The sequence below is a fragment of the Pavona decussata genome, unplaced genomic scaffold (genome assembly GCF_977016875.1).
Source record: "Pavona decussata unplaced genomic scaffold, jaPavDecu1.1 SCAFFOLD_68, whole genome shotgun sequence".
NCBI lineage: Eukaryota > Metazoa > Cnidaria > Anthozoa > Scleractinia > Agariciidae > Pavona > Pavona decussata.
The window spans coordinates 372999-391821 of NW_028145487.1; the positions used below are offsets into that span (position 1 = coordinate 372999).

An 18823-nucleotide genomic window follows, 5' to 3' on the forward strand; every position below is an offset into this window, starting at 1 on the left:
AGTATAATGGTCTCAATTTTACATGTCCTTGCTGTCTTACAATGCACTTGTCAATGTCGCATTTTTTCAATGTGCCTGTCTTTTTACTTATCGTTATCGCGGTTAATTAATTCTTCCTTTAAACATACTGCTATCAAAGTCTAATCCTTCTGATAAGCTGCGCAGGATGTTTATAACTTTGATTGTGCTTGATGTCTGTGGATGATCAAATTTTAACTCATGGGTATTAAAAAGTGATAGTTCTTGACAGGAGATCATTGAGTTTCTTTAATTGAATTTCTTAAATTTATTACCAGAAATCTAACACAGCAAATGACAACTTTTTTCAGTTTAACAGCTGACGGAAAAGTATAAGCACGGGATGTAATACTTTCAAAGTTTACTTTTGCCGAAACAGGTTAAGAAATATTCCTTAGTGAACAGAGGACGTTTCTATTTATTCTGCATGGTTCTTCTAAGAGGATCTTAGCCTGGAGCCCCCCAATTTTGACAGATGGTTGCGAAGTTGGACTAAACTCGAAAATTGTGTTCCTGGGATAATTTTGTTCCATTTGCTATCGTAGATAGTCAACGATTGATCACGATTAAACAAATTAAATTCACTTCCATTTATAAAGTCAACAACTGGGTACGATTGATCCAAATTCAATTACTTTTATTCACATACATGCACAATAAAAACTCACCTGCTGCTGATTCGTATATATAGGAGCCGGGTAATTTTTCCATTTTTGGTAACGGTTGAAAAGGAAAAATATAAAGGACAGAAACGGGCGGAATCAAGTTTTTCGTAACAAAGGGTATCGAGTTTGCTTTGTTCTTCTTTGAAATAATTAAAGCAAAAAATAATAATAATAATAAAAAAAAAAAAAAGAAGAAGAAGAAGAACTGGCAAATATGTAATATTTCGATCTGTCTTTTTTTTTTTTTTTTGATCGAATCAGACGGCCACGGAAATTGGTGGCAATGCGAGGGCTGAAAAATTTATGAAGACTGATTCATGAAATTCTTTAAATTTTGACTAAATTAGTCTCTGGCAACTTGAAACAACTACAACCTTATAATTTGAATGCAAATAAATGTACAACACGTTTGCCGACCCTGCAAGGCATTTTACCTCACACATGCTGGTTCTTTAGGTGGAATAGTAAAACATTCCGTCTTTATAGTTTGGATAGTCAGCTCTTGGATTTAGTTTCTTTTTTTAATGATAAAAGTAATGAACATTAGATAATGCAAATTAACAGTGTGCCTTAACAATTGGCGTCAAAATGTTGAAGCACTGTTTCCTCCAAGCGTCTTCCTCCCTCTCCCTCCTGGAAAAGACGGAAGCGGTGACGACGTGCCCGCCGGTTTGCCCAACTAACATTAAACCAGTAACCTGCGATCAGGCGTTCTCTTTATTTCGGGGGATCGAGCGCGAAAATGTGGTAGCGCGAGAGTCGGCGGTCGGGAGCAGGAAGAGAAAAAAGAACGCCTGATACAATTACTGCACGAGTCGTCTGCCGCCCCATTATTGCTTACGTGATGTTATCTTTTGTCATGCTTTATATGTAAGCCAATCAGATTTTACCGGAAACAAATTCATCTTGGAAGGCGCTAACCTTCAAAATTCTAAAAATATTTTTGAACTTATAATATTATGCCACAAAAAAATCTATGATTTTAAATGCCCAATTCTAAAATTTCTAAAAATACACAATGGCATTCTCTAAGCCGAAAAGAGCTGAGCTCTCTAAATTATTTTTTTCCCAAACTTTTATGCTTAAATCGAGGAGACAGTCAACCTCGTGTTTCAACGTCGTTATAAATGCCTCAGCTTCATTCCAAGCGAGCGTGAAAAACTTCTGCTCGAATGTTGACATTATCATGCTGTATTAAACTTACCGAGGTTGCAACTGTGTGAAACTTCAACGACTACCAAACCTTCGTCTGGTGAAGATTGCCACACCGTAACACTTTTCTCCATCGATCACTCAGGCATTGTTCAGCATTGCCGTAAACAATGTCGACGTTCCCTGTCCCAATTTCACTGTCGACCTCGACGAATTCCCCAATTGTGGCAGCAGTGATTCCACAATCCTCCCTTTCAATATTTTCGACTTGTTGTTTTCGTATGTACTCTAGGGGACTCAATACAACAACAGATGTTTTGAAACCACTAGAAGAATGCAATTTTTTCATCCTGACTTTTGGAATCAACTGGTATATGACACCCTTGCCAAATCCCATTCGAAGTACGGCTAAAACATCTTCTTCTAGGTAAACGATCCTTCGGATGCATTCTGTCCGCTCATCAATTAACGATTCGTGGATAAAGTGTTCAAGAGACGAAGTAGAGCATCAAAAAAATCTCTGTTCGCATCTCCCTCGGCGACCGCCATGATTTTGGCCGTAAGGCGGACCGAGTTAAGGTTTCGGTAGCATTATCAAATTCTTTTTTCTCTTTGGGGTCGCGATGGGCCGAGAGATAAGACTTCGGGCCACGAGTTATTGTTCTCGGTATCGTATTTTGTACTCGAGTGGCACGAGTAAAGTTTTCGGTGGCGTTATCAAATTCTTCGCGTTCTTTGTACTCGGGCCGTGAGGCGCGGAGTTAAGTAATCGGGGAAGGGGAGGGTCCCGAGCTCCCTCATTTTTTTCGCTTTCTAAGCTCCCCCTCCCTTTCCCCGATGTATTCTGCAAGTCACTATTCTTTTGAATCAAAACATTTGGCGTCGGTTGTGAAGCGTTCGTGAACGTTTCTCTTAGCGCAGAGAGGGTTCTGGAGTCTATAGAACAAAAAGGTGAAGGCAATGATAGCATGTCGAGTGGCGAAGAAAGCTAAAACGTAAGGATTAAAATCCGTGGATATAGCATAAGAGAAGAGGAGGTAACTTGAACATGGTGCATTCCGTTTCGTCTAATTAGCGAGGGTGGCAGTTGTGCAAGAAATCATGAACCTTTAGGAGGTTTGTCGCACGAGCGGCACGAGCAGCACGCGCATGAATTTAACTCTGCATGATGTAGATGGTGGGTATCGAAAACGCGAATGCGAAATCGAAACAAAAAAGTGTAGTGACGTTTTGCAGCTTTCTTCGGGACCCTCGCAAGACGCTGCAGAATGCTTAGAAAATTCAAAGAATTCCAAAGATTCGAATGCAGACCTCACCGCAAGCAACGCGAATGTTTTACAAAAGAAGAATGGTCATGTCGAATCGAACGATCGATCGCAAGTGCACGCTGAGGAAGAGAGGGAAAGAGAGACAGTTTTCGACTAGCTTTGATTTGGGTGACCACAATAAGACTTAATTTTCTAATTTGACTTTATATTAATTATAGAGATGTAATCGGTGACGCGATCGCTATCGTGTCACACTCAGTCCTACGATGACAATTCTCGTGTTTGATTCCTCCGCCGGAAAAATCCTGACCCTTTATGGGTTTTTTTCGCGGAGCATTTATATTACGAAACGCGAAACAAGACACGTGCAGAAAAATTGGCGGGCCAAGAAATACATCACGCACGACAAAATCATGCGAACGTACTTGCAATTTTGTCATCAGTTTTTGAATTTGTTCAAGAAGGAAACCGTTTTGCCAACAAACTTCCTTTTTTTGTACCCTAGCCTGCTCATAGAGCTTTGTTTGGCTAAATAGTGTTTCATATCGTTGATACATCCGAGTAAAAGAATTTGAGCTTACATGGATAAGTTGATATTAGAGTGTTTACATGATGTCAGTGTATACTAAATAGGAAAATTAGAAATTGTCAATTGTACAGACATTTTTATCCATCGTCGACAAATGCTTCCCCAAGAACCACCCAATAAACAAGGTCTTCAACAGACAGACACTAAAACTCACCTACTCATGCATGCCAAACATGAAAACCATGATCGCATCACACAAAAAAAAAACTGATACTCCCAAATGTAGCAACAACCCCAAACCAAAATCATGACCCGAGCTACAACTGCAGGAAGAAAGCAGAATGCCCACTTGATGGTAAATGCCTCCAAGCGAACGACGGTAACAACAACTGAATCTTACGTGGGACTGGCACAACACATTCTTCCGAAACGCCAACAGACGCAATGTAACGGAACTATCTGAACAATATATGGACCCTGACGGACGCAAACAAAACATTTCTAATTAAATGGAAAGTACTCAAAAAGTTCAAACCCGATAATAACATTAACAAGAAATGTGACTTATGTCTTCACGAAAAGTTTATTTCCGTAGAAAAGATCTTAGTAGCCTGAGCAAACGAAGTCCAAACCCCCCACAGAAATAGATATGAACTCAAAACCTCTCGAAAAACGTAAAGTAACCGTTTGTATCATGGCACGTGAATTGTTTCACGCCACGAGCATAAGTAATTTATCGCCCAGCAAACGCTTGTTTAAATCACCAGTTCGAATGATTTCATAAATCCATGCCCTCATATAAATAGATACGTACCCAAAACCTCTCGTATAACGTAAGGTAACCGTTTGTATCATGGCACGTGAACTCTCTCACGGCACGTGGAATTGTATTTTATCGCCTAGCAGCTGCTTGCTTTAAATCACCAGTTTTTGATTACTTTATTTACTTTACGGTCATTCGTTGAAGTTGCGTGATGAGTGTAGTCAGCTCCTGATCATACGAAACAGAGCTGTAGCAATAAAACGATAAATCACTTCTGGAGCCTGAACTATTGTTTTCCTGAGTGTGTATCTCCGTCTATTTCTATCGATTTTGGGAAGTCAGCGATGCTGGAAGTTATCTCTGCTAAAAGATCGTTGGCTTAAGCACCACGCAGTCAAATATGGCCCGAGTATCAGCTGAAAACAGCTTCTTGTTACTGAAAGAGCCGTTTGATTTATAATATGTTTCAAACTGCAATAACTTTTTTTTTTTACCAATGCTGAAAAAATCGATGAAAAACAGTTACTACCACGCGAACCTAAGTCGGACATTTTTAGTTTAATTGAAAAGTTGTAACAAAATTCTGCGCGCAGGAATAACTCAACTTCTCCTTTGTAGTGTTAATATTATTGGCCTATAGAAGAGAAAGCCGAAAACAAAGAAAACCGAGCTAGTTATAAGGTCCATGTCGCAAAATACCGGCGTGCGAATGCTGGGAACAGCACTGTCAATATTCTACGAAAAATACAGAATGTGGCATATAAGACACTCGGTTAAAAAGTGATCAAAGAGGGAGCTTGCTGTGTTTTCCATTTCCTTTTACAAAATTTCCTGCATTCCTTTTTGCCTTCACGCTTCGAGGGGTATAATCCTTTTGCGTCTTAAAAAAACACGAACTCTAACCCGGAATGCTAATTCATTCATAGAAAATTAAAGCTATAAAGCCACGAACGATTGCAAAAGCAATCCGAAATGTAATTCGGTCTCACGTAACATTTCAATCCACTAAGGCAGCATTTGTAATGACTACAAATTAATTATTTCGAACGCAATAAACTTCTGCAATCAAAAGAAACTCTTTACGAAATGCATCGAGAGATCTTACTAAGCAAATTCAAATATTTTCTCTCGCGCATTTTCAGCTGGTTTAGGATTCACATGTCCCGTGTGTCTTTTACATATCCTAAATGAAAGAAACATGCAGCAGCAACGCCATTTTTTTACATCACAAATGAAGTTCCAGTAGGACTCCACATAACGCATTATTAAGGTCCTTGAAACGATCACTCCTTGTTATCCCATCCAACTCCTACTACAGCTCTTTCTCCCCCACTTCGTCTTCCTCTTCTTCTTCTTCTTCTTCTTCTTCTTCTCTTCTTCTTCTTCTTCTTCTTCTTCTTCTTCTTCTTCTTCTTCTTCTTCTTCTTCTTCTTCTTCTTCTTCTTCTTCTTCTTCTTCTTCTTCTTCTTCTTCTTCTTCGTTGACGGCGTCTTCCTGCCCTCATTTCTCAGTATTCTTAAACATTTTCTCCTTTCTTTCTCGGGATTGCTCTTGCCATTCCTTTTGTTCGTCTTTACTTTGTTCTTTTTGGCCTTCTTCAATGAACCTCAGACAAATACGTTCAGTGCCTGAACTAGTAGCACGTTTCTTATGGGTCGTAGTTCCTATTGTTATTCGAAGACTGCTGGTACCAGCTTGGGCAGTAAATATTTTTATGTCTCCTCTCTGCGGTTGCGAGCAACATTTAAAGAGACCAATTTTGCTTGCCAACAGCCAAGCTTGTTTGCGAGAGCGCTTTAGTAAAACCCTAAAACATAACACAAACTCACTTTGTTTTGGGATAAAAATTTGGCCATTGTTAATGGCCGCTTTTAATGGAAAAGTACAAAACTTAAACTAATATCTGACAAACGGTGAGGTAACAATAAGGTATTAAAAGCTCTAGCAAAGGTGAGGGCCAGAAAAAAGGCAAACTACACAATTAAATACAATACTTATACGGGAGGAAGACGGGGATGGGGGTGGGTTGATTGCTTGATTTTCTTGAAATCTGAAGTTTAAGGCTTGCAGACTGAGAGGGCGAACTAATGGATACGCCCTCTTATAAAGGGTCTTTGCCTAACTATGAAAGCGAGGCTAAGTATTTTTACTGTGAGTGAGCATTTGGCCAAAAGCCTCGTGATGTTGCGGAAAGGTTATTGTCCGGAGAGTCTCGTGATAATCATACGATGGTGATCTGTTTTAGTAAAGATCCAAGGTTCAAACGAGGAACCATGAGCCATTGTCTCACAACCAACTCACCCCTGTCCCCTGTGACAAACCTTATAGAGAAGACACCCGGAAGGGAGACATAAAAGCTTTTATTTGCTCGAAATAAAATTCATTTATGTCTCCTCTCTGCGGTTGCGAGCAACATTTAAAGAGACCAATTTTGCTTGCCAACAGCCAAGCTTGTTTGCGAGAGCGCTTTAGTAAAACCCTAAGACATAACACAAACTCACTTTGTTTTGGGATAAAAATTTGGCCATTGTTAATGGCCGCTTTTAATTGAAAAGTACAAAACTTAAACTAATATCTGACAAACGGTGAGGTAACAATAAGGTATTAAAAGCTCTAGCAAAGGTGAGGGCCAGAAAAAAGGCCACAGGGCGCTGCTTGAGCGGCCCGCCCCACCCGAAGGCTGTTGGCAGGAACTGACTTTTGGCTAATGAAAACATAGCGCCTACATAAGTTTTCAACTACAAGAATCGGCTAATCTAGTCTTAATGCTAGGAGTTCGAATATAGCGAAGAAAAGCAGTTGACTTCCAGCGGCCCAGAAGGCGGATTTGAGAGTCGGAAAACCCTTTGGCAGATGCCCAGCTAGCAGCACCGATGCGGAAACTATGGGCCTTGTACAAAGAAGTATCTAGGTTGCAAAATTTAAGAGCGGCATTAGGTCTCTCTACAAAAAACCTGCGGCTGATGGGTGTCCCATCTGGCCAACAAAAAAAAGGACCGCGAACCGGACCCCTCATAGATATAAAATTTAATATAAGCTGTACTGGACAGCAAGTCGCTTCTGGATATATATAAATTACGAAGGGTGGCCCGGAGTTCTTATGTTTATAGTTACAAATAGTTAACTGAAGGGCCCTAACAATTCCTCGATCATCAACGAGGCGATCTAACTGAGTAATATCTATGAGATTAGTGGCATCGCTACGAGAAGCTGTGATCTCGCCAATTCGAAGAAAGGCGAAAAATGCTATGGCACACATTGCAGACATAAGTAAAATCTGATAGCGCGATGAAATAGTGTGATCAAAAGCGCCGATTAATTGACGCAGCACCGGTAGAGTGATAGGTAAACGCACGTCATTAACTGGAGCTAATTTCCTATAGCCCTTCAGGACTTGCACGATCAGAGGCGAATCCGTAGGATCGGCTTATTCTGCGAGTTTATGGACATAACTGATAGCGGAAATATAGGTAGTTACGGATGACGAAGCATACTTAAGTGAGTATAAATGAGAGATAAAAAGAGCCAGAATAGCTGGCTGGATTGGTAGCGTGACAGGCATATCACCCAAATATTGAACGCACCAATCAGTAAATAACTTCCATGGTCGCTTGTAAACGGAAGCGGACCCCTTACTAATGCTAGCTTCTAATAGTGTTTTAGTTATAGATGCCAGTTCTCTGGTAACAGATGATGAGGCACAGCTGTTGGTTCTAATGCCATGTCCGAGGCGATGGACTTGAATTTGGTCACCTGCAAACGCGATAAAGCATCAGCTTTGGTGTTTAGAACGCCCGGGATATGCACAGCTTTAAAAAGTATATTATGTTTCAAGCAGGAGAGAACCAAAGCGTGCAGAAAAACCAACAGCTCCTTATCTTTAGTTGATTTCTTATTAATGACCTCTGATAGGGCTTGGTTGTCAGTATGAAAAATGATACATTTATCAGCTAGCTCAGCCGCCCAGAGTATCATGCTAACTACGATTGAAAACTTTTCGAGAACGATGATATTTTTAGAGGTCCAATTAGCTGGCCATGGCCCGTAAAGCCATTTACGACCAAACACAGCCCCATAACCTAAGGAGCCTGACGCATCAGTATAAAGATGAAGATGAGTTGAGGAAAGCCAATGAAAATCTAAGAAAAATGACTTGCCATTATAATCTGTAAGAAATTCTAACCAGAGCTTAAGATCGGCTTTCACTGCACGTGTTAACCTAATTAAGTGTGTCGGGCGCCGGATGCCTACTGTGAGGTTTATCATCCTGCGGAGAAAAGTTCGACCTGGCACGACAACAGAGCAAGTAAAATTTAGCAATCCGACAAGCGATTGCAACTCCCTAAGGGAAACCTTTTTTCGCTGAAGAAAAAGTTGAATGAGAGTGGTACATTTACAAAGCTTGTCTTGTGGGAGACGTGCCTCCATCTTGCAAGTATCGAGTTCAATACCCGCGAAAGATAACACAGTACTAGGACCGACAGTTTTCTCAGGCACCATGGGGACACCTAATTCACCACAAAGCCCCAGAAACTTCGTCAGGTTGTTAGCACATGATGATAATGTGTTGTCAATGATAAGAAAGTCGTCTAAAAGGTGTAAGATGCCCGAGATATCTAACTTGTACCGGGCTATCCATTCTAATCCTGTAGAAAAGGCCTCCCAGATTTTGCAGGAGTTACTAGCTCCCATTGGCAAACATTTACCGAAATAAAACTTGCCTTCCCAAAAAATACCCAGTAAGTCATAATCTCCTGGGTTAATTGGTATTAAACGGAAGGCATTTTTGACATCAGTTTTTGCTAGGGCACAGCCCCTGCCTGTGCGCCTAATGAGCCTGATAGCATCGTCGATAGATGCATAGTGAACAGATGAGGCCTCTGTGGGAATGTGAGAGTTAATAAAATTACCAAAGGGAAAGGATAAGTGATGAATTAAGCGAAATTCCCCTGGCGTCTTCTTTGGAATCAGTCCGAGCGGAGAAATGTGTAACAAAGGAAGGGGTTGTGTGACGAAAGGGCCTGCAATCCGACCTAAATTTATTTCCTTGGATAATTTATCATTGACAGCGGCAGGATTCTGAGTGGCCGACAAAAGATTGTTGCAAGTGGAGGGCACGCGGGGTCCCACATAGTCAAGCATAAAACCTTTGTTAAAGCCATCAATGAGATATTGTTTAGATCTAAGCGAATAACCGTCTAAATAATAGTTTAACTTATCTACTTTGACTGGAGTTGGGAGCGGTAGTGGAAGTTGGAGTGCGTGATGTGGGAGCTGAAGGTTTGATCTGTTTACATTTGGAGGCCGGGTGGACGGCACCACATTTGAAGCAGTCATGTTTAAAATTACATCCGAAACATTTGTCGCCTTGATGGAATTTCCAACAAAACCCCCGAGGAAAGGGCTGTTTCACCTGCCTATTAAGAGCAATTCTCCAGGAAAGTGAAGCAAAGTTGGAAATGAAAAATTTTAACCCCTCTTCAATTTTTGCGTGTAGGTAGGTTACCTTGGGGAATAGACAAAAACAACCATATTTGGATCGGCAGATGTATCGTTGCCATGGTAACCGCACTAGATGAAGTCGGCCTTAGGACCATGTTTTGAGCAAAAGTTCCACTCTCAAAAAGTAAAAGTAAGCGAGTCTGGTTCTCGGGTGCATGTAAACCAATTCAAATGAAATTCATACAGATGTTAAAACCACTCTCCCAGTTTATAAAATTTGCCGTTACAATAATTTGGGTTTTATAAACAAGAAGAAAATGCTCGTCCTACTATGTTCCCTGTCAGCCATTTAGACAAGCAGGAAAACCAAGCACAACGATATTTGTTATTTCTCCGAAAGTACTCTTTCCACATAAACCAAATTAGCAGCAGAGATTACATAGATATTGACGTTTCAAAATATCATAAATTCAATTTGGGGAAAACTATATTCTGGCCATGGGCGCTGAAGACACCTGCCGACAAATTGTAAAAAATTGTAAAATTGGTAATTTTGAGAGCTCTAGTATTTAGCTCAAACAGGCTTTAGAGAGAGAAAATCAGCTTCAAAAGTATCTTTTATCATCTTGTCTGCTACCTACATTTAGTAAATAAGGTTTTGGCCAACAAATTTGATGAAATATAAATTGATACAAAACCTACCTCGAGGGTTTTGGGAATTTCTTCAAGATGCTTTCGTCGCCTGCTTCTCTCCAGTGTCTTTCCTTCACACGTTTCGTCTTTTTGACCAAATCTAGCGCAGACTAACAGTTACTCCCATCGAATATCCAGTTTGCTGTGTTTCAGACCAGGGATGATGATACAAGTAGCCCGCATACACTTGAGAAAGAATTGTTGACAAAGTCCAAAACATGGTCGTAATGCTTGCGGTTTCTGCCGTCGAACACCTAAATTCATCAATATTATTCAGCCAGGAAGTAAAGTAAATGTGTCGAGATCGATGTACAAAGCAAATGCATGCCTTTGAAAAATCCAAAGTAACGTCTTTGGCTAAAATCAAGTCAGATATTGCGATAGTCGACAAGCCAAGAATGGTAAATAAACTGAACGCATAGGCCGGAAGTCCGAGAACCACAACTGCTGACCGGATGTAACACAATGTAATGGGATGTAACACCGGAGGTATGTGTAATGATATCCTCTTGTAATGGAGTTGTTTCACAATGGCAATCGTGAAGAAAGCCAAAAAAAAAAAAAAACAAAACAAAACAAAACAAAAAAAAAACAGAATAACCGAATGAAAACAAAAACAAAGGAAATGAAGCTGAACTGAAGCTTGGGTGACTGATTGAACGCATGATCAAAATAGCCGCAACCTTCTCCCCCCCCCCCCCCTCCCCCCCCCCAAAAAAAAAAATTCCTCTCACAAAATGCAATCACAAATTCAGTTATGGTAAACTATTCGTGACAAGAGAATGAAAAATTCGCGCGTGAAATGTTACATTTATTTACCTGCACGGCAAAGAATAAGATCCATTTCGTCGCTGATTTCATCACGGTTTATACTAAGTCCGTAGGCTTGCACGTGCCTGGAAATATCCATTTGACATTGACTGAGTTTTATATTGTTTCCACTGCACTCACAAACCGAAACGTCCCTTTTGGGATTTGAAAGAGACCAACTTTCCATTGTCCCGACCAGGATATTTTCCTTCGCACGACGATATGCAAATCCCCTTACACTGTTTTTGATCGACGACACAAATTTAAATTTACGTCCGGTCACCCCTCCCCCCACCAAAAAAACAACAGCAAAACATAAATAAATAAACATTTGGGCAGGTATTAGGTACTGAATGTGAAAATTTATCGGCTTGGAGAGGACTTATTTATTTCTGGAGGAGAGGTGGGTCAAAAATTCCAACTTCGTTACTTCGAATGTGTACGCTAATGCCCCAGATCAGCGACGTATCTTACATGCAGGCCATCCTTAACATCCAATAAGCAATGAATTAAAAAAACAAACAAACAAACCCAGGAAACATGGGCGGCTTCGGTGGTTGCGTAAAACGACTAGTGAAGCGCTTTTATTTTGTCCTCTTTATTCACCACTGTAAAACGATCATAAAAGCGGATCAAAAGTCGTCCTTTTATCCCCCTATCAATGATATATTGTACCAAAAGTATCTAAAGAAGAGATAATACCATTGCAACAATTAGCCGAAGCTACAAACACAAACAAACAAAAAGCGCGTATATCGCATTTAAAACTACATCCGGTCAGCAGTTTTGCTACTCGCATTTCCGGTCTACATACGTTTGGTTGTAAACAGGTCGCAAACACCGATTTCTTCGCTTCCCAACCATGCACCACGGAATGTACGGCTCGATTTAACCAAAGACCTTATTCAGAATCGTCGCAGAGATGCATTTGCTCAGCTGTGATCTTGATGCATCTCTTCAACTTCCTGGATGGATTGTATTGATGAATTATTTCGATACTCGACATACGACTGTGTTTGACCTGTTCGACTGTTCTTTATTCGGGTTAATGCATCATCACCTTTGGTCTAAAAGTAGATGTTTGGCGAGGCTTGCCATTTAGATTTGTCCTTTCCCCTAGAGTCTGCGCAAGATTTGGTCATCATCCTATACGACAAAAGCATCCTGAAGAAATTCCGAAAAGTTGCAAGGTAGGCTTGGTTTAAATTTATATTTCATCAAATTCGTTGGCCAAAACCTAATCAATCAAATGTAGATAACAGATAAGATGAATGAAAAAACCTCTGAAGCTGATATTCTCTATCTAAAGCCTGTTTGAACCAAATACTGGAGACCTCAACATTTCCAATTTTGCAATTTTTTGCAACTTGCCTCGGATGTCTTCAACACCCATGGCCAGAATATAATTTTCCCCAAATAGGTTTTTTAATATTTATAAACTTCAATATCTATGTAAGCTCTGCTGCTAATTTGGTTTATGTGGAAAGAGTACTTTCGGAGAAATAACGAATATGGTTGTGCTTGTTTTTCCTTCTTGTCAAAATGGCTGACAGGCAACATAGTAATACGAACATTGTCTTCTTGATTATAGAACCCAAAATACTCTAACGGCAAATTTTATAAACTGGGAGAGTTGTTCTACCATCTGCATGAATTTCATTTGAATTGGTTCACATGTACTCGAGAACCAGACTCGTTTATTTTTACTATTTGAGAGTGAATTTTTCGGTCAGAACATAGACCTCAGGCCGACGTGATCAAGTGCAGTCTCCATGGCAACGACGCACCTGCCGATCCAGATATGGCTGTTTTTGTTCATCCCTCCAGGTAACCTACCTCCACACAAAAAATGAAGGGGGGTTAAAAATTTTCATTTCCAACTTTGCTTCACTGTCCTGGAGAATTGCTCTTAATATTGTTTGCGAGGTTGCCCTGAGAAGAGCTTCTAGTCATGTGATGCGCCTGCAACCACAATTCCCAATGGATTTCTTCCCAGGGAAACAAGGATTTTTGACGCAAGTAGCGAAAATTCTCGTCATAATAACGCCAATTAGCGTTCTTAGCTGCCAGATCACGCATCGTTGCACTGTATTTCATTAACCCTGGGGCGCTATCTGGAAAGCGTACTGTGTAAATCGCCACGAAAGTTTGAAAAGCAGTAGTCCACTGATCAATAGTCACTATGCGTTTGGAAACCTGGGCAGGCTCAAGACTGACAATGGGCTGGTTAGACGAAGAAGACGATTTAACAGTAAAATTATATTTTGGATCTCCCGGAAGGGAGGAGAGCAAAGTTCCAAGATCGATGTATTCATTGGCCCAAATTTTTTGTCTGAATTTTGTCTGGAACTTTACTCGACAAGGGAACGGAAATCAATTGGTGGATCTTTTCAGGCCTTGTATCAGTCTCGAGACTACCAGGTTCTATTACTGAGTTAGCTAATTGTGTATTAATAGCGATTTGGCCCTCACCAGTAATATCTTGAACAACCGTTGCCACTGACCCCTGTACAGCAGCAGCAGGATCGGAGGCTGTATCTTCGGTGGAAAGTAAGCCAGCAGACCTCAGGCTTTGGACCACGGCGGCTGAAATGGCAGATGTTAATTCGGGTAGCAAGTTAGCCGTCGCCGAGTTAGTGGCTGTGGAGGAAGTTGACGGCGCGGGCGCGGGCGCGGGCGCAGGCGCAGTTGATGTGGTCTGGATGACTGGTTGACGTGCTAGTGCGCTCGGATGAGTGCCAGTGGTGCGGTTTATGGCTGGAACTTGTGCCTTTGAACGAGAACGGCCAGGGGATTTGGAGACTCCAGCTTTTGGTTTTTTACCCGCAGTGGATGGCGTGGCTGTAGCTGGACTGCGGCGCTTTCCTCGGGTCAGCATAGTGTATTGACCTAAACATGCGCGATAAATTCTAGTTGAGAAAGAGCAAAGGTGTAAAAAAGAGGGGGGGGGGGGGGGTTGAAGGGGTGGTTTAAGAGGGCGGTCATAATCACAGAACATTTATGCTCATGAAAGAAATAAATGACAAACGAGTCACTACAGGAACCGGTTTAGTTAAGGAACAAATCGGCAACATGTTTGGCAAACCCAAAAATTGAGATGCCGCGAGGAACATCCAAAATATGCCGGATATGGTGTCAAAACCGGTCCGTAAAATAACATAAAACAGTTATCAATCAGAGCAAACGCAAATGTCTGGTGGATAATGACACGTTTGAAGCTGTCAGATCGCCTCACGACCCTTATCGCCCGAAATTTGTTTCAAGGCAAACAAAATTGCGCCTTGATCATTGAGATGTACTCCATCGCGGCATAATACAGGAATGTTGGGATTACGTAGCCCCTTGTGATACCAGAAGTCCGCATAAACGAGTGGTTCGAGAACCACTTGTAGATACTGATTTAAAACATCAACTTTAACATTGTAGTCAGGGATATGAGTGGGCGTTTTGGATCTGTGAATGACCTGGCAAACCACTACAAAGGCGGCGCCGCAATGATCGTGCAGAATAGATACTAAGTGCTGAATATCCGAGCCAACTGACTCAGGGCGCCGCCCACCAGAACACAGATCGTTGGATCCCAGCTCCAAGAGTATAATTTCAGGCTGCAAAGCCTTAACTTTAGCGATGTCAAATTGTAGTGTCTTAGGAACTGTTCTGCCACCAATACCAAGAAACGAAAGATCTACTGACGCTAGGTCAAAGTCCGGAACCGTTCGTCTGTCGCGACTTTGATGAAGAAATACATTAAGCCGACGGACAAATGAGTGCCCCCAAATAAGGACTTTGTGTGTACAATTCATAGTAGCAAATTCAAAATATGAAAAGGCGTAAAAAGAATAAAGACTAAAAGGGGTATACTTAACGTTGATGGCTTGATTCTTGAAATCTGAAGTTTAAGGCTTGCAGACTGAGAGGGCGAACTAATGGATACACCCTCTTATAAAGGGTCTTTGCCTAACTATGAAAGCGAGGCTAAGTATTTTTACTGTGAGTGAGCATTTGGCCAAAAGCCTCGTGATGTTGCGAAAAGGTTATTGTCCGGAGAGTCTCGTGATAATCATACGATGGTGATCTGTTTTAGTAAAGATCCAAGGTTCAAACGAGGAACCATGAGCCATTGTCTCACAACCAACTCACCCCTGTCCCCTGTGACAAACCTTATAGAGAAGACACCCGGGAGGGAGACATAAAAGCTTTTATTTGCTCGAAATAAAATCCATCTTTAAAACTGCTTCAGTAGTTCTTACTAAAAGTAAAACAGATACCTGGGTTGATGGCACTCCACGAATGCACCAAGAAGAGTGAAACAAACGGAATCACGGTTTGAAATGCGCAGATAGGTGGATTCTGCCAATGCCACAAGGAAATAAGAATAAAGATAAAGACAAACTGTGGACCTATACATACAGCATAGGCTGTTAATATGGCTACCGACAACCGGATAATGTGTGTATTTGTTTGATATGAAGCGCATCGATCGCTGGTGGAGATTTTTTCCCTTTGTTTGTGCCTCCATTTCAAAGTCCAAGCTATTGTGCAGTACAAGACGGCGAAGATACAAATTGGTACCAGGTAGAAAGTAATGAAAACTGCGGTGAGATATCTCTTGTGAATTCAGTTCACATGGTCAGCCCATTCACCCCAGCGTTTCAAGCAATTATATGAATTTCCATCGGTTATCAGTTTGAAAGTGTAAAAGTAAGGTGCATGAATAGCAATGGCCACAATCCAGGTACCAGAAATGCAGATAAAACGCACTTTAGATGATATTAGTTTTATCTGCAATGGGAACACAACAGCTATAAACCTGTCGACTGATATCAACAGAAGGCTTTGGATGGAGACCATCAAAGAAACATCAGGGAGAAAGTAACAAAGCTTGCATAAGATGTTCCCAAGCACCAAAGGGGTATCGACCATAAAGGCAGTGGAACCTGAAATAATACGGATTAATAAATAATACGGAAATAAGGATTATTACGTATCACCCCTGGAAAGAATTATCTCTTAGTAATTTGATGGGTTATCACCCCCTAGAGAGGGATTATCACCTCTGTCCTAGTAACTCCCACTCCCCTAAATAGGATTTTAGAAAATATTTAAGAGAGAACGCGCGCTCTCGTAGGTCGATAGGTGTGATTAGATGAGAGTATGTTAACACGGTTGTGACGTCACGCTTTCTGTGTTTCCCGGCACAAATTGAAAACATTTCAGAGCTTTCGCCAGACTCGCAAAATAATTTCAAGTACAACTGTTAAGGAAATGGAGAAAAATTTCCTAAATTTTGATGTGGGTTTGCCTATCTCTTCATCATTAAGCCCGAGGAGAGAAAAAGCAAAAGAAAGAAAAGAGTTATTCATTTAACGAAGAACCACATCGCTTTGCCTGCCTCGATGACCGTGAGCTAGACGACCTCGTGCATGGAGGGAGCTGAAGCAACAATATACGCTGTAAACGTTTTTTTAAGGTAATTTTTCATCTGAATACTACAATGAAATTCTCTAAAACAACATTCTTTCTTCTAAAAAAATGTACACGTAAACGAACACAAAACTATATACTACAGACTATAAATGTTTCAAATCAAACTTTGCACGGCCGGTTGCCGTGTTTTGGCTGTCGAATTTGTATAAAATATATTTTCTCAGAGACGTTCTCAGCGTAAAAATCTAGTATTACTATTACCTTTACCATTACTATTACTATTACTATTACTATTACTATTACTAACTATTACTATTACTATTACTATTGCTATTACTATTACTATTACTATTACTATTACTATTACTATTACTATTACTATTACTATTACTTACTATTACTATTACTATCACTATTACTATTACTATTACTATTACTATTACTATTACTATTACTATTACTATTACTATTACTATTACTATTACTATTACTTTATTACTATTACTATTACTATTACTATTACTATTACTATTACTATTACTATTACTATTACTATTACTATTACTATTACTATTACTATTACTATTACTATTACTATTACTATTACTATTACCAGTTCCCTGCTAGCAAAGGTCTCTGACGGCGAGAAGGGAGAGAGACCTCAGCCGGTTCCCGACGCGTTCTCTCATGTAGCCGCCGACCAGATTTTTGGTCGAAACTGATCGGTTTCCAAAACCGGTTACCGTTAATACGCAATGCGCATACTCTGTTCAGATTGTGCGCTTGAAATTTCCTAGCCCAGTTGTTACGGCTTCCGCTGGTTTACAAAAGTTAGTACGCACTTCAGTTATTTCACGTTTGCCATCTTCAGAGTTCTAACTTCGCTTGATTGATGATTCCGCTTTGCGAAAGCATCCCTTACAAAGCGGTGAAGATTCCTTTTTAAAGTTAGCAGTGCTCTCCAACAAACCGCAAACTACAGCTTTTCAATCGCTTGTATTTAGCGATCGCCAGGTGTTCTGGCCGCTTAACTTGAAATTTACTCGGCACAAAAGGCAGTATTCATCTTTGCCTACAGCTGCTGGTCTTACTGGTGTCCGTGGAGAATTCTATTCTTTGAATTTGCGATGTTTTTGAGGAGTCCGTGGCATTTCCGCATACAGCTATCAGTAATTTCACACATCGCCCTACCGCGGTTGCAATTCGCGCGCAAAGTGGTTTGCAAAGCTCGTGTTACATGTGGCTAAAATGTCACTCGTTGCTAGGAAACCTTAGCGCATGCGAGACAGAAGATTCGTCGAGGGCCGGCAGAGGTCTCTATCCCCTCTCGCCGTCAGAGACCTCTTCTAGCAGGGAATATTACCAGCAACAACTTCAAAAATTTGGATCCGCTGCTTGTGCTATGATTCCTAACCAGCAAAACTTCCCAACGCACGATGCGCCATTCAACTTTTCAACCATGTTCTTAGGCTGCCAAATTGGGCAAGTACGCCGGGACAATTTCATGCAACTTTAATTTCAAGAGCACAAAGACATTCATTTTCAGCTTAAATAAACTCTTCATCTTGAAGGTTTTTTCCTTACAGAATCATATATTTTGAACATTTCTTCTAGTTTTCCCCGAACTTTCGGTATTTTTCTGCAAGATTTACGAGGACTCAAAGCTGAAAACGACGTCAACTACACGGCGCTCGTTCGCGCTCGCCACAAATTTCAACTTGATTTTGACTTGATAAAACGAATATTTTGATATGTTCATGTGTTGTCAGATGCGCGCTCTCGTTGGCTTAAGCAGCAAATATGATTGTTCAGAGCGTATATTGATAAAATCTATTTCAATCAAGAAATAAATAAACAAACTTTCTCTTTATTTGTCGAATTATTTTTGAGAAATTTTTTTAAAAGCAATAAAGGACTTTTTTCCGCGTTTACATAGCCTCATCTAAACACCCCGGAAGTTTGGAAAACTCTCGAACATAACTGTCTCGAATTCTCCCAACCCCCGTCGTGTTTAGATGAGGCTATGTAAACATGGAAAAAGTCGCCTATTGCTTAA

At 40.7% G+C, this 18823-nt stretch overlaps 1 pseudogene across 1 annotated transcript; it reads right to left on the bottom strand.

Moving 5' to 3' along the window:
* Window positions 1–6614: 6614 nt before the first annotated feature.
* Window positions 6615–14620, bottom strand: LOC146477850 (uncharacterized; annotated as a pseudogene). The gene is made up of 2 exons (XR_014865282.1): window positions 13813–14620; window positions 6615–8148 (listed from the first exon to the last, which is right to left on the bottom strand). The product of XR_014865282.1 is annotated as an uncharacterized LOC146477850 (transcript).
* Between the last annotated feature and the right edge of the window lie 4203 nt (window positions 14621–18823).